Source organism: Panulirus ornatus, chromosome 61 (assembly GCF_036320965.1).
Source record: "Panulirus ornatus isolate Po-2019 chromosome 61, ASM3632096v1, whole genome shotgun sequence".
Classification (NCBI taxonomy): domain Eukaryota; kingdom Metazoa; phylum Arthropoda; class Malacostraca; order Decapoda; family Palinuridae; genus Panulirus; species Panulirus ornatus.
The window spans coordinates 4,014,024-4,029,023 of record NC_092284.1 but is presented as its reverse complement, the minus strand read 5'-3'; the positions used below and the strand labels follow the sequence as shown (position 1 = coordinate 4,029,023).

Here is a 15,000-nt window from a genome sequence, read left to right as displayed (position 1 = left end):
TTATTCACATTTACTCTCAGCTTTCTTCTTTCACACACTTTACCAAACTCAGTCACCAGCTTCTGCAGTTTCTCACACGAATCAGCCACCAGCGCTGTATCATCAACGAACAACAACTGACTCACTTCCCAAGCTCTCTCATCCACAACAGGCTGCATACTTGCCCCATTCTCCATAACTCTTGCATTCACCTCCCTAACAACCCCATCCATAAACAAATCAAACAACCATGGAGACATCACACATCCCTGCCGCAAACCTACATTCACTGAGAACCAATCACTTTCCTCTCTTCCTACACGTACACATGCCTTACATCCTCGATAAAAACTTTTCACTGCTTCTAACAACTTTCCTCCCACACCATATATTCTTAATACCTTCCACAGAGCATCTCTATCAACTCTATCATATGCCTTCTCCAGATCCATAAAAGCTACATACAAATCCATTTGCTTTTCTAAGTATTTCTCACATACATTCTTCAAAGCAAACACCTGATCCACACATCCTCTACCACTTCTGAAACCACACTGCTCTTCCCCAATCTGATGCTCTGTACATGCCTTCACCCTCTCAATCAATACCCTCCCATATAATTTACCAGGAATACTCAACAAACTTATACCTCTGTAATTTGAGCACTCACTCTTATCCCCTTTGCCTTTGTACAATGGCACTATGCACGCATTCCGTCAATCCTCAGGCACCTCACCATGAGTCATACATACATTAAATAACATTACCAACCATTCAACAATACAGTCACCCCCTTTTTTAATAAATTCCACTGCAATACCATCTAAATCCGCTGCCTTGCCGGCTTTCATCTTCCGCAAAGCTTTTACTACCTCTTCTCTGTTTACCAAATCATTTTATCCCCTTTGCCTTTGTACAATGGCACTATGCACGCATTCCGCCAATCCTCAGGCACCTCACCATGAGTCATACATACATTAAATAACATTACCAACCATTCAACAATACAGTCACCCCCTTTTTTAATAAATTCCACTGCAATACCATCTAAATCCGCTGCCTTGCCGGCTTTCATCTTCCGCAAAGCTTTTACTACCTCTTCTCTGTTTACCAAATCATTTTATCCCCTTTGCCTTTGCTACAATGGCACTATGCACGCATTCCGCCAATCCTCAGGCACCTCACCACGAACCATACATACATTGAATATCTTCACCAAACATAATCATTAATACATAACTGTAATAATCATATTAATCTCTTGCGTGTATTTAGCTGCTATTACTGGTCAATATTCACCTTGGTTTCGTCCAGACTTTGGCAAACAAGTTGTGATCGCTGGGGAGTTTGGACCGCTCCATTACCCAAGCCCGAGAGGCGTCTTAATCCAATTATTATACGTTACCTTCAACCAGGCAACTCAACACACCCACACACACACACACACATTTCCCGCCACCATCCTTCATGCTAGAACGCACGCTGCCCGGCGCCCGACTCCCCACCAATCACCGCCCGCCTTACTAGAATTAAGCGGCTCCAGCAGCCAATCACACACCTTCTTCTAAGGTGAGTGTACGAAGGAGGCCAATCACAGGCCGTGGATGATTCTAGAATGCTTGTCTGGCCTTTTTCCATTCGCCATGACCTGGGTTTACATACACCTTCGATCAATATGATGATATTTACATAATTCAACACGACTTATGATAATAAACCATTCATAAAAAGCATATAATGGCACAGATCAGTCTGAGGGACACAAAACACCATTGGCCACCCGGGATTCGAACCCTGACCACCCGAATGACACTGTCTACTTCGCCAGGAAACACTGAGGGTTCTTTCTACACTCCAGACTGGTGTGTGTAAGATGTGGGTGTAGTTGTATAGTTAACTAAAAGGTCATTTGGGCGGCCCTGTGGTAAATGGTAATCAATAAATAAAACCAGTTTTATGTAAACATATAACTCATAGTCTAGTGGTGCGACAGTCTGTCTGGCTAATATATATATATATATATATATATATATATATATATATATATATATATATATATATATATCAGATGAGGATGCTTGTGGTGTCGTACTGCAACCTAGGGGAAGGGGGATCTCTGGTGGCGGGATGTGAGGGTGGCGGGGTAGGTAACAATGGGTCCGTAACACTTACCTTACCCTACTTGGGAGTGGCGCTTGTGTGATGGCAGCTCCCTCACAAGTGTAACCTGGAAGGTGAAGAAAATGTTAACAAGAAAGGTGTATGCAAATTATCTCACGTCGATCCTCACTATCCATTATCAATTGCTATCAACTACCTTCACCTTCGAACTAGAACATCTTGCAATATATATATATATATATATATATATATATATATATATATATATATATATATATATATATATATATATATATATATATGGGAAAGGATCACAATTTTGCGCGTGATCAAGATATTGCTATGAGTCCACTAGGGGGAAACTGAAACAGGATAAGTTGCCAAGTGCACTTTCGTGTAATAATCACATCATCAGGGGAGACACAAGAGAGAAATATGTTAGTTGATATATTTCTCTCTTGTGTCTCCCTTGATGGTGTGATTATTACACGAAGGTGCACTTGGGAACTTATTGTGTTTCATTTTCCCCATGGACTCATAGGAATATATATATATATATATATATATATATATATATATATATATATATATATATATATATATATATATATATATATACAATTAGTACAATATAATATAATTCATTGTAGCTTAGATCAATACTATGCAAGTAAACCTAACCATAATAGATAGAAGACAATGGATCTCGCGTCTCCGTGTCAAAGCTCCCGCCATGTGTTTGTTTACATTCGGCGTGGCGGGAAAGGCGAGCCGCGCAGGCGCCGTGCGCGCGCTACGTGTCTAAACCAAGATGGCATTCGAACCGGATATTCCACCCCTTCCACCACCCTCACAGTTCATATGTTGTGTTTCGTGCACCCAGCTCTGGAGGGGGAATTCACAATATAGCTTGAATTGCTGGAATTACCAAAGTGGACTTGACCGATAATTCATAGAAAACGGGATGTGGTGACTTGATCTTCACCATCTTGAGCACGTAGGCATGACCTCGGGTTTATATTCATTTATATATTTATCTATAGTTACCCCAGGACCCCATTTTCTAAAAGGGGGGATCTTCGTATTATACAGCATCTCGTTTTCCTAATGTTACGCTACCTTCAGTAGGAGGGAAACGATGGCGCCCCCTTTCGAATGAGATGATGCGACTAAAAGGGGAGGGAGCGGGGGGCTGGAAATCCTCCCCTCTCGTTTTTAATTTTCCAAAAGAAGGAACAGAGAAGGTGGCCAAGTGAGGATATTCCCTTTAAGGCTCAGTCCTCTGTTCTTAACGCTACCTCGCTAACGCGGAAAATGGCGAATAGTATGAAAGAAAAAGATATATATATATATATATATATATATATATATATATATATATATATATATATATATATATATATATATCACATGTTTACCAAATGGCGTCCTAGCTTCGTCTCTTCGATGTATATCAACTGATTTATATTTCTCTCTTGTGTCTCCCCTGATGATGTGATTATTACACGAAAGTGCACTTGGCAACTTATCCTGTTTCATTTTCCCCCTAGTGGATTCAAAGCAATACACACACACACACACACACACACACATATATATATATATATATATATATATATATATATATATATATATATATATATATATATATATATATATATATATATATATAAGAGGAGAGGTGGTGGTAGATGAATATATAATGAGGTAATACGAGGTTACCATCCATCAACGTGTTTGTGCACACAATGATCCATCCTAAACACCCCACACACACACACACACCCTCACCCCCAGAGAGGGAGAGAGCAAAATGTCAACATCCCCCGGAGAGGGAGGTGGGGAGGGGGGGGGGTTGATATATATAAATATGCAAATATAGCATAAATATACATGTGGGGCAACATGGCCACCAGTCAGGGGTATATGGTGGTGGACTCTTATATGCTCCCTGTTCTCAGGGGGGGAGGGGGGAAGGGAAGAGTCAGGGAGATGATTACATACCCTAGAGTCAGGGGGATGATTACATACCCCAGAGTCAGGGAGGGATGATTACATACCCCAGAGTCAGGGAGATGATTACATACCCCAGAGTCAGGGGGATGATTACATACCCCAGAGTCAGGGAGGGATGATTATATACCCCAGAGTCAGGGAGGGATGATTACATACCCCAGAGTCAGGGAGGGATGATTATATACCCCAGAGTCAGGGAGGGATGATTACATACCCCAGAGTCAGGGGGATGATTACATACCACAGAGTCAGGGAGGGATGATTACATACCCCAGAGTCAGGGAGGGATGATTATATACCCCAGAGTCAGGGGGATGATTATATACCCCAGAGTCAGGGGGATGATTATATACCCCAGAGTCAGGGAGGGATGATTACATACCCCAGAGAGAGGGATGATTACATACCCCAGAGTCAGGGAGGGATGATTACATACCCCAGAGTCAGGGAGGGATGATTACATACCCCAGAGTCAGGGAGGGATGATTACATACCCCAGAGTCAGGGGGATGATTACATACCCCAGAGTCAGGGAGATGATTACATACCCCAGAGTCAGGGAGGGATGATTACATACCACAGAATCAGGGAGGGATGATTACATACCCCAGAGTCAGGGAGGGATGATTACATACCCCAGAGTCAGGGAGGGATGATTACATACCCCAGAGTCAGGGAGGGATGATTACATACCCCAGAGTCAGGGAGGGATGATTACATACCCCAGAGTCAGGGGGATGATTACATACCCCAGAGTCAGGGAGGGATGATTACATACCCCAGAGTCAGGGAGGGATGATTACATACCCCAGAGACAGAGGGATGATTACATACCCCAGAGTCAGGGAGGGATGATTACATACCCCAGAGTCAGGGAGGGATGATTACATACCCCAGAGTCAGGGAGGGATGATTACATACCCCAGAATCAGGGAGGGATGATTACATACCCCAGAGTCAGGGAGGGATGATTACATACCCCAGAGTCAGGGAGGGATGATTACATACCCCAGAGTCAGGGAGGGATGATTACATACCCCAGAGACAGAGGGATGATTACATACCCCAGAGTCAGGGAGGGATGATTACATACCCCAGAGTCAGGGGGGATGATTACATACCCCAGAGTCAGGGAGGGATGATTACATACCCCAGAGTCAGGGAGGGATGATTACATACCCCAGAATCAGGGAGGGATGATTACATACCCCAGAGTCAGGGAGGGATGATTACATACCCCAGAGACAGAGGGATGATTACATACCCCAGAGTCAGGGAGGGATGATTACATACCCCAGAGTCAGGGGGGGATGATTACATACCCCAGAGTCAGGGAGGGATGATTACATACCCCAGAGTCAGGGGGATGATTACATACCCCAGAGTCAGGGAGGGATGATTACATACCCCAGAGTCAGGGAGGGATGATTACATACCCCAGAGTCAGGGGGATGACTACTTTCTCGTCAGTGGATGATTACGTATTCCGGTCAGGGAGATTACACATCCTAGACCCAGGGAGAAAGGGAGAGGATCACTTTCTCCACAATCAGGGAGAGTATCACATATCCCGGTCAGGGAGATTATTATATATATATATATATATCCCAGATTCAGGGAGAGACAGGGAGAGTATGCCAGACGCAGGGAGAGTATGCCAGACTCAGGGAGAGACAGGGAGAGTATGCCAGACGCAGGGAGAGACAGGGAGAGTATGCCAGACTCAGGGAGAGACAGGGAGAGTATGCCAAAATCAGGGAGAGACAGGGAGAGTATGCCAGACTCAGGGAGAGACAGGGAGAGTATGCCAGACGCAGGGAGAGACAGGGAGAGTATGCCAGACGCAGAGAGACAGGGAGAGTATGTCAGACTCAGGGAGAGACAGGGAGAGTATGCCAGACTCAGGGAGAGACAGGGAGAGTATGCCAGATTCAGGGAGAGACAGGGAGAGTATGCCAGACGCAGGGAGAGACAGGGAGAGTATGCCAGACGCAGGGAGAGTATGCCTGACTCAGGGAGAGTATGCCAGACTCAGGGAGAGACAGGGAGAGTATGCCAGACTCAGGGAGAGACAGGGAGAGTATGCCAGACTCAGGGAGAGACAGGGAGAGTATGCCAGACGCAGGGAGAGTATGCCAGACTCAGGGAGAGACAGGGAGAGTATGCCAGACTCATGGAGAGACAGGGAGAGTATGCCAAACTCAGGGAGAGACAGGGAGAGTATGCCAAAATCAGGGAGAGACAGGGAGAGTATGCCAGACGCAGGGAGAGACAGGGAGAGTATGCCAGACGCAGGGAGAGACAGGGAGAGTATGCCAGACGCAGGGAGAGACAGGGAGAGTATGCCAGACGCAGGGAGAGACAGGGAGAGACAGGGAGAGTATGCCTGACTCAGGGAGAGTATGCCAGACTCAGGGAGAGTATGCCAGACTCAGGGAGAGACAGGGAGAGTATGCCAGACTCAGGGAGAGACAGGGAGAGTATGCCAGACTCAGGGAGAGACAGGGAGAGTATGCCAGACTCAGGGAGAGACAGGGAGAGTATGCCAGACGCAGGGAGAGTATGCCAGACTCAGGGAGAGACAGGGAGAGTATGCCAGACTCATGGAGAGACAGGGAGAGTATGCCAAACTCAGGGAGAGTATGCCAAAATCAGGGAGAGACAGGGAGAGTATGCCAGACGCAGGGAGAGACAGGGAGAGTATGCCAGACTGAGAGAGAGACAGGGAGAGTAAGAGAGGGTTGCCCCCCCCCCCTTTCATCCATGCTCCCACCCTGGGATCTCTGCCTTATCCCTTGTGTATGAGGGAGGAAGGTGTTGTCCAATCCCCCTTCCAGGGAGATTACAGTGAGGCAGAGCGAAAATAACACATGATACAGAAAACGGGAAGTGGGGTGGTGGTGTAGGGGGGAGGGCAATATAGGGGGGGTACGACTACCACAGGGTCGTAACGTCACGCTCGAGGGTCGTACTCGAGGGGGTCGTGCTCGAGGGTCGTGCTCAAGGGTCGTACTCGAGGGTCGTACTCGATGGTCGTGCTCAAGGGTCGTACTCGAGGGTCGTACTCGATGGTCGTGCTCAAGGGTCGTACTCGATGGTCGTACTCAAGGGTCGTGCTCAAGGGTCGTACACGAGGGTCGTACTCAAGGGTCGTACTCAAGGGTCGTACTCGAGGGTCATACTCAAGGGTCGTGCTCAAGGGTCATACTCAAGGGTCGTGCTCAAGGGTCGTGCTCAAGGGTCGTGCTCAAGGGTCATACTCAAGGGTCGTGCTCAAGGGTCGTGCTCAAGGGTCGTGCTCAAGGGTCGTGCTCAAGGGTCATACTCAAGGGTCGTGCTCAAGGGTCGTGCTCAAGGGTCGTGCTCAAGGGTCATACTCAAGGGTCGTGCTCAAGGGTCGTGCTCAAGGGTCGTGCTCAAGGGTCGTGCTCAAGGGTCATACTCAAGGGTCGTGCTCAAGGGTCGTGCTCAAGGGTCGTGCTCAAGGGTCGTGCTCAAGGGTCGTGTCATACCATCGTGCTCAGGGGAGGGGGGGAGGGGCCTGGCATGGTGACCCCCCCCAGCCAATGTTACCCCCTTCCCTCCCCCTCCACAAGATTACCCCCTTCCCTCCCCCTCCACAACATTACCCCCTTCCCTCCCCCTCCACAACATTACCCCCTTCCCTCCCCCTCCACAAGATTACCCCCTTCCACCCCCTCCACAAGATTACCCCCTTCCCTCCCCCTCCACAAGATTACCCCCTTCCCTCCCCCCCCACAAGATTACCCCCTTCCCTCCCCCTCCACAAGATTACCCCCTTCCCTCCCCCTCCACAAGATTACCCCCTTCCACCCCCTCCACAAGATTACCCCCTTCCACCCCCTCCACAAGATTACCCCCTTCCCTCCCCCTCCACAAGATTACCCCCTTCCCTCCCCCTCCACAAGATTACCCCCTTCCCTCCCCCTCCACAAGATTACCCCCTTCCCTCCCCCTCCACAAGATTACCCCCTTTCCTCCCCCTCCACAAGATTACCCCCTTCCCTCCCCCTCCACAAGTTTACCCCCTTCCCTCCCCCTCCACACAAGATTACCCCCTTCCACCCCCTCCACAAGATTACCCCCTTCCCTCCCCCTCCACAAGAGTACCCCCTTCCCTCCCCCTCCACAAGATTACCCCCTTCCCTCCCCCTCCACAAGATTACCCCCTTCCCTCCCCTCCACAAGATTACCCCCTTTCACCCCCTCCACAAGATTACCCCCTTCCCTCCCCTTCACAAGATTACCCCCCTTCCACCCCCCTCACAAGATTACCCCCTTCCTCCCCCTCCACAAGATTACCCCCTTCCCTCCCCCTCCACAAGATTACCCCCTTCCACCCCTCCACAAGATTACCCCTTCCCTCCCCCTCCACAAGATTACCCCCTTCCCTCCCCTCCACAAGATTACCCCCTTCCACCCCCTCCACAAGATTACCCCCTTCCCTCCCCCTCCACAAGATTACCCCCTTCCACCCCCTCCACAAGATTACCCCCTTCCTCCCCCTCCACAAGATTAACCCCTTCCTCCCCCTCCACAAGATTACCCCCTTCCACCCCCTCCACAAGATTACCCCCTTCCCTCCCCCTCCACAAGATTACCCCCTTCCCACCCCCTCCACAAGATTACCCCCTTCCCTCCCCCTCCACAAGATTACCCCCTTCCCTCCCCCTCCACAAGATTACCCCCATCCCATCCCGCCTCCACAAGATTACCCCCTTCCCCCCCCTCCACAAGATTACCCCCTTCCCTCCCCCTCCACAAGATTACCCCCTTCCACCCCCTCCACAAGATTACCCCCTTCCCTCCCCCTCCACAAGATTACCCCCTTCCCTCCCCCTCCACAAGATTACCCCCTTCCCTCCCCCTCCACAAGATTACCCCCTTCCCTCCCCCTCCACAAGATTACCCCCTTCCTCCCCCCTCCACAAGATTACCCCCTTCCCTCCCCCTCCACAAGATTACCCCCTTCCACCCCCTCCACAAGATTACCCCCTTCCCTCCCCCTCCACAAGATTACCCCCTTCCCTCCCCCTCCACAAGATTACCCCCTTCCCTCCCCCTCCACAAGATTACCCCCTTCCCTCCCCCTCCACAAGATTACCCCCTTCCCTCCCCTCCACAAGATTACCCCCTTCCCTCCCCCTCCACAAGATTACCCCCTTCCACCCCCTCCACAAGATTACCCCCTTCCCTCCCCTCCACAAGATTACCCCCTTCCCTCCCCCTCCACAAGATTACCCCTTCCCTCCCCCTCCACAAGATTACCCCCTTCCCTCCCCCTCCACAAGATTACCCCCTTCCCTCCCCCTCCACAAGATTACCCCCTTCCACCCCTCCACAAGATTACCCCCTTCCTCCCCCTCCACAAGATTACCCCCTTCCCTCCCCCTCCACAAGATTACCCCTTCCCTCCCCCTCCACAAGATTACCCCCTTCCCTCCCCCTCCACAAGATTACCCCCTTCCCTCCCCCTCCACAAGATTACCCCCTTCCCTCCCCCTCCACAAGATTACCCCCTTCCCTCCCCCTCCACAAGATTACCCCCTTCCCTCCCCCTCCACAAGATTACCCCCTTCCCTCCCCCTCCACAAGATTACCCCCTTCCACCCCCTCCACAAGATTACCCCCTTCCCTCCCCCTCCACAAGATTACCCCCTTCCTCCCCCTCCACAAGATTACCCCCTTCCCTCCCCCTCCACAAGATTACCCCCTTCCCTCCCCCTCCACAAGATTACCCCCTTCCCTCCCCCTCCACAAGATTACCCCCTTCCACCCCCTCCACAAGATTACCCCCTTCCCTCCCCCTCCACAAGATTACCCCCTTCCCTCCCCCTCCACAAGATTACCCCCTTCCCTCCCCTCCACAAGATTACCCCCTCCCTCCCACTCCACAAGATTACCCCCTTCCCTCCCCCTCCACAAGATTACCCCCTTCCCTCCCCCTCCACAAGATTACCCCCTTCCCTCCCCTCTCCACAAGATTACCCCCTTCCCTCCCCCTCCACAAGATTACCCCCTTCCCTCCCCTCCACAAGATTACCCCCTTCCCACCCCCTCCACAAGATTACCCCCTTCCCTCCCCCTCCACAAGATTACCCCCTTCCACCCCCTCCACAAGATTACCCCCTTCCCTCCCCCTCCACAAGATTACCCCCTTCCTCCCCTCTCCACAAGATTACCCCCTTCCTCCCCCTCCACAAGATTACCCCCTTCCCTCCCCTCCACAAGATTACCCCCTTCCCTCCCCCTCCACAAGATTACCCCCTTCCCTCCCTCTCCACAAGATTACCCCCTTCCACCCCCTCCACAAGATTACCCCCTTCCCTCCCCCTCCACAAGATTACCCCCTTCCCTCCCTCTCCACAAGATTACCCCCTTCCCTCCCCCTCCACAAGATTACCCCCTTCCCTCCCCCTCCACAAGAATACCCCCTTCCACCCCTCCACAAGATTACCACCCTTCCCTCCCCCTCCACAAGATTACCCCCTTCCACCCCTCCCACAAGATTACCCCCCTTCCCTCCCCCTCCACAAGATACCCCCTTCCTTTCCACCCCCGCCACAAGATTACCCCTTCCTCGTCCCCTCCACAAGATTACCCCCTTCCCTTCCCTCTCCACAAGATTACCCCCCTTCCCTCACCCCCTCCACAAGGATTACCCCCTTCCACCCCTCCACAAGATTAACCCCCTTCCCTCCCCCCTCCACAAGATTAACCACCCTTCCCTCCCCTCTCCACAAGATTACCCCCATTCCCTCCCTCTCCACAAGATTACCCCCTTCCACCCCCTCCACAGGAGATTAACCCCCTTCCACCCCCTCCACAAGATTACCCCTTCCCTCCCCCTCCACAGATTACCCCTTGTCTTCCCGTCCCTCTCCACAAGATTACCCCCCCCTCCCTCCCCCTCCACAAGATTACCGCTTCCTTTCCCTCCCCCTCACCAATTACCCCCTTTCACCCCCTCCACAAGATTACCCCCCTTCCCTCCCCCTCCACAAGATTAACCCCTTCCACCCCTCCACAAGATTAATATAATATTAATAATAAAAAAAATATATTCATATATATTAATATAAAATAAATATAAATAAAATATATACTAATATATATAAATAATATATATAAATTTATATATATATATAAAATCTAAATAATATATAATAGTATAATAAAAATAATAATATAAAAATAATAAAAAATAAAATAAATATAAGATATTAATAAAATATATTAAGTATAAAAATAAATAATATAAAATATAAATTATATACATATAAATATAAATAAAAAAAAATAATATATTAAATATAAATAATTATATTAAAAATATATTTCTATAATAATAATAATATAAAATTAAAATAAATATAATAAATATAAATAAAATAAATAAATATAAAAAATAATTAAATAATTAATAATTACTAATAATAAATAATTAAAAAAAATAATAAAAAAAATTAATATAATATAAAAATATTATAAATAAATATATATAATAATTGAAAATATAAATAATATAAAAATTATAAATATTAATTAATTATAATATTATATGAAAATAAATAAATATAATAAAATATTAAATTAAGACTATAAACAATAAAAATAATATATATATAATATTAAATTAATAAAAAATATAAAGAAAATATATAATATAATAATTAATATATAAAAAAAAAAAATAATTAATATAAATATATAATATAATAATAATGGGGAAATATAAAATAAATATTATAAAAATAAATATAAAAAAATAATATTAATAATAATATAAAAAAAAATTAAATATTATAAAATTAAAAAAATATAAAAATAATAATAACTATAAAATAATTATATAAATATATAAATATAAAGATTAAAATAAATTATATATAATATAAAATATAAATAATAAAAATAAAAAAATATATATAATATATTAATAATAACAAATTAATAAATAATAAAATGATAAATAAATAATAAATAAAAATATAATTTATATAATATATAAAAGTTGGGGGGGGGGGGGGGGGGGGGGGGGGGGGGGGGGGGGGGGGGGGATGGGGGGGGAAGGGACGTAGAAGTATATAAATGTTATAGTTAATTACCCATGGGTGCCACCCCCTCCAACAAGAGTGACACCCTTCCCTGCCCCCTCCACAAGATTACCCCCTTCCTCCCTCTCCCACAAGATTTCACCCTCCCTCCCCCTCCACTAGATTCCCCCTTCCCATCCCTCCCCCTCCACAAATTAACCCCTTCCACCCCTCCACATGATTACACCCTTCCCTCCCTCCACTCAAGATTACCAGCCCTCCCCTCCCACTCCACAAGATACCCCCCTTCCACAAAGATACCCCCTTCCCTCCCCTCCACAAGATTACCCACCCTTCCCTCCCTCTCCACAAGATTACCCCCTTCCCTCCCCCCTCCAAAAGATTACCCCCTTCCCTCCCGCGCTCCATAAACCCAAAAGATTAATAACCCCCGTCCACCCCCTCCACAAGATTACCGCCCTTTCCCTCCCCTCCACAAGATTACCACCCTTCCACCCCATCCACAAGATCTACCCCCTTCCCTCCCCCTCCACAAGATTAACCCCCCTTTCCCTCCCTCTCCACAAATACCCCCTTTCCCCTCCCCCTCCACAAGATTACCACCTTTTCCATCCCCCTCCACAAGATTACCCCCTTCCCTCCCCCTCCACAAGATTACCCCCTTAATTTACCTTGAATTTATTTAATAACACCTAATTTTTCTGCTCCCTCCCCCCCCCCTTATTACTTAACATACAATATTTCCCCTCCTATCTATTTGTGCACTCGAATTCCCCCCAAACTTATTAACAAACCCCCCCAAAACCAAACACCACCTCTGCGACCTCCTCTAGACACACTTAACTCGTCCCTCCAACGACAATAAAAATCAAATAAACTCCCTACCCCCCATTAAACATATCACCCCAAATATCGCCTCCCCCACCCCAAGATTACCCCTTCCCACCCCCCTCCACAAGATTACCCCCTTTCCACCCCCTCCCACCAGATTCACCACCCCTTCCCTCCCCCTCCACAAGATACACCCCTCCCCTCCCCCTCCACAAGATTACCCCCTTCCCTCCCCCCTCCACAAGATTACCCCCTTCCCTCCCCCTCCACAAGATTACCCCCTTCCACCCCTCCACAAGATTACCACCCCTTCCCCTCCCCTCCAAAGATTACCCCTTCCACCCCCTCCACAAGATTACCCCCTTCCCTCACCACTCCACAAGATTACCCCCTGTACCCTCCCCTCCACAAGATTAACCCCCTTCCCTCCCCCCCACAAGATTTACCGCCCTTCCCATCCCCCTCCACAAGATTAACCCCCTTCCACCCCTCCACAAGATTACCCCCTTCACATCTCCCCCTCCACAAGATTACCCCCTTCCCTCCCCCTCCACAAGATTACCCACCCTTCCACCCCCTCCACAAATACCCCCTTCCTCCCCTCCACAAGATTACCCCCTTCCACCCCACTCCCCACCCCATACTACTACGGGCGAAGGGGTAACCAACCCCCTTTTTTTCCTTCCCCCCCAGATTTCCACCCCAAATAACTGCAGGCCCGCACCCCCTGAGTAAACAAGAACTTACACTAATGATATATATATATATATAATATATATATATATATATATATATATATATATATATATATATATTATATATATTACATTAGAGAGAGAGAGAAGAGAGAGAGCGAGAGAGAGAAGAGGAGAGAGAGAGAGAGAGAGAGAGTAGAGAGAGCATTGAATTCTCACATTCCACATTGTATAAAGATAATCGTTTTCCAATTCTAAGGAGTTTAACGTTAAGGTCAGACCACACCTCGCGTGGCGGACCATGGGGTCTGTGTAACTCTCTCTCTCTCTCACCTCCTCTCTCTCTCTCTCTCCTCTCTCTCTCTCTCCTCTCTCTCTCTCTCTCTCTCTCTTCATTCCTCTATTTCTCTTCCTCTCGCACTCCCTCCATCCCTAGGTCACGTACTTAAAAGGTGGGGTGGGGGGGTGTTTTCTCTAACCCCCCCCAGCACCAGGACCCCCGTCCACCACTGAACTCTGTGGACCACCTCCCCACCCCAGGTCACCACCTGTCTATCACCCCCCACCACCCCAGGTCCCTCCAGTCTATCACCCCTCCACCCAAGGTCACCTGTCTATCACCCCCCCACCACCCCAGGTCCACCTGTCTATCACCTCAACCCCCACCCCAGGTCACCTGTCTATCACCCCTCCCCAACCCCAGTCACCTGTCAATCACCCCCAGGTCCCCGTCCTATCACCCCAGGTCACCTGTCCATCACCCCCACCCCAGGTCACCTGTCCATCACCCCCAACCCAGGTCACCTGTCTATCACCCCCTACCCCAGGTCACCTGTCTATCACCCCCTACCACCCCAAGTCACCTGTCTATCACCCCCCACCCCAGGTCACCTGTCCATCACCTCCCATCCCAGGCACCTTCCATCACCCCCTCACCAGGTCACCTGACATCACCCCGCCCCCCACACACCCCGGGCCTCACCCCCCACGCCACACCCCTCACCACCCACCCCTACCCCCCATCAACCTCACCCCACCGCCCCCACATCCCCTCACCCGACCACAACCACCCACCATCCCCACCCCCACCAACACCCTCACCCCACCCCCCCCCCCACACTTTTTTCACAACCCCCCCACCCCCCTCCCGCCACCCCCCACCTCCCACCCACCCCATCACCCACCCCAACCCCTCACCCACCTCAACCGCACCACACCCCCCCCCCACCCCTCACCCCCCCCCGCACCCCCCCCCCCACCCCCCCCCCCACCACCCCACC

General features: G+C 48.8%; 1 protein-coding gene across 3 annotated transcripts in view; it reads right to left on the bottom strand.

The window, feature by feature from the left end:
- Pde9 (phosphodiesterase 9) overlaps window positions 1-15,000 on the bottom strand; it is a 230,387-nt gene that overhangs the window by 137,275 nt on the left and 78,112 nt on the right. For all 3 annotated transcript variants that reach the window (XM_071696727.1, XM_071696728.1, XM_071696726.1), the window contains exon 2: window positions 2,152-2,206. The gene's annotated coding sequence lies outside the window, so the exon portion shown is untranslated. The remainder of the gene's footprint in view (window positions 1-2,151; window positions 2,207-15,000) is intronic.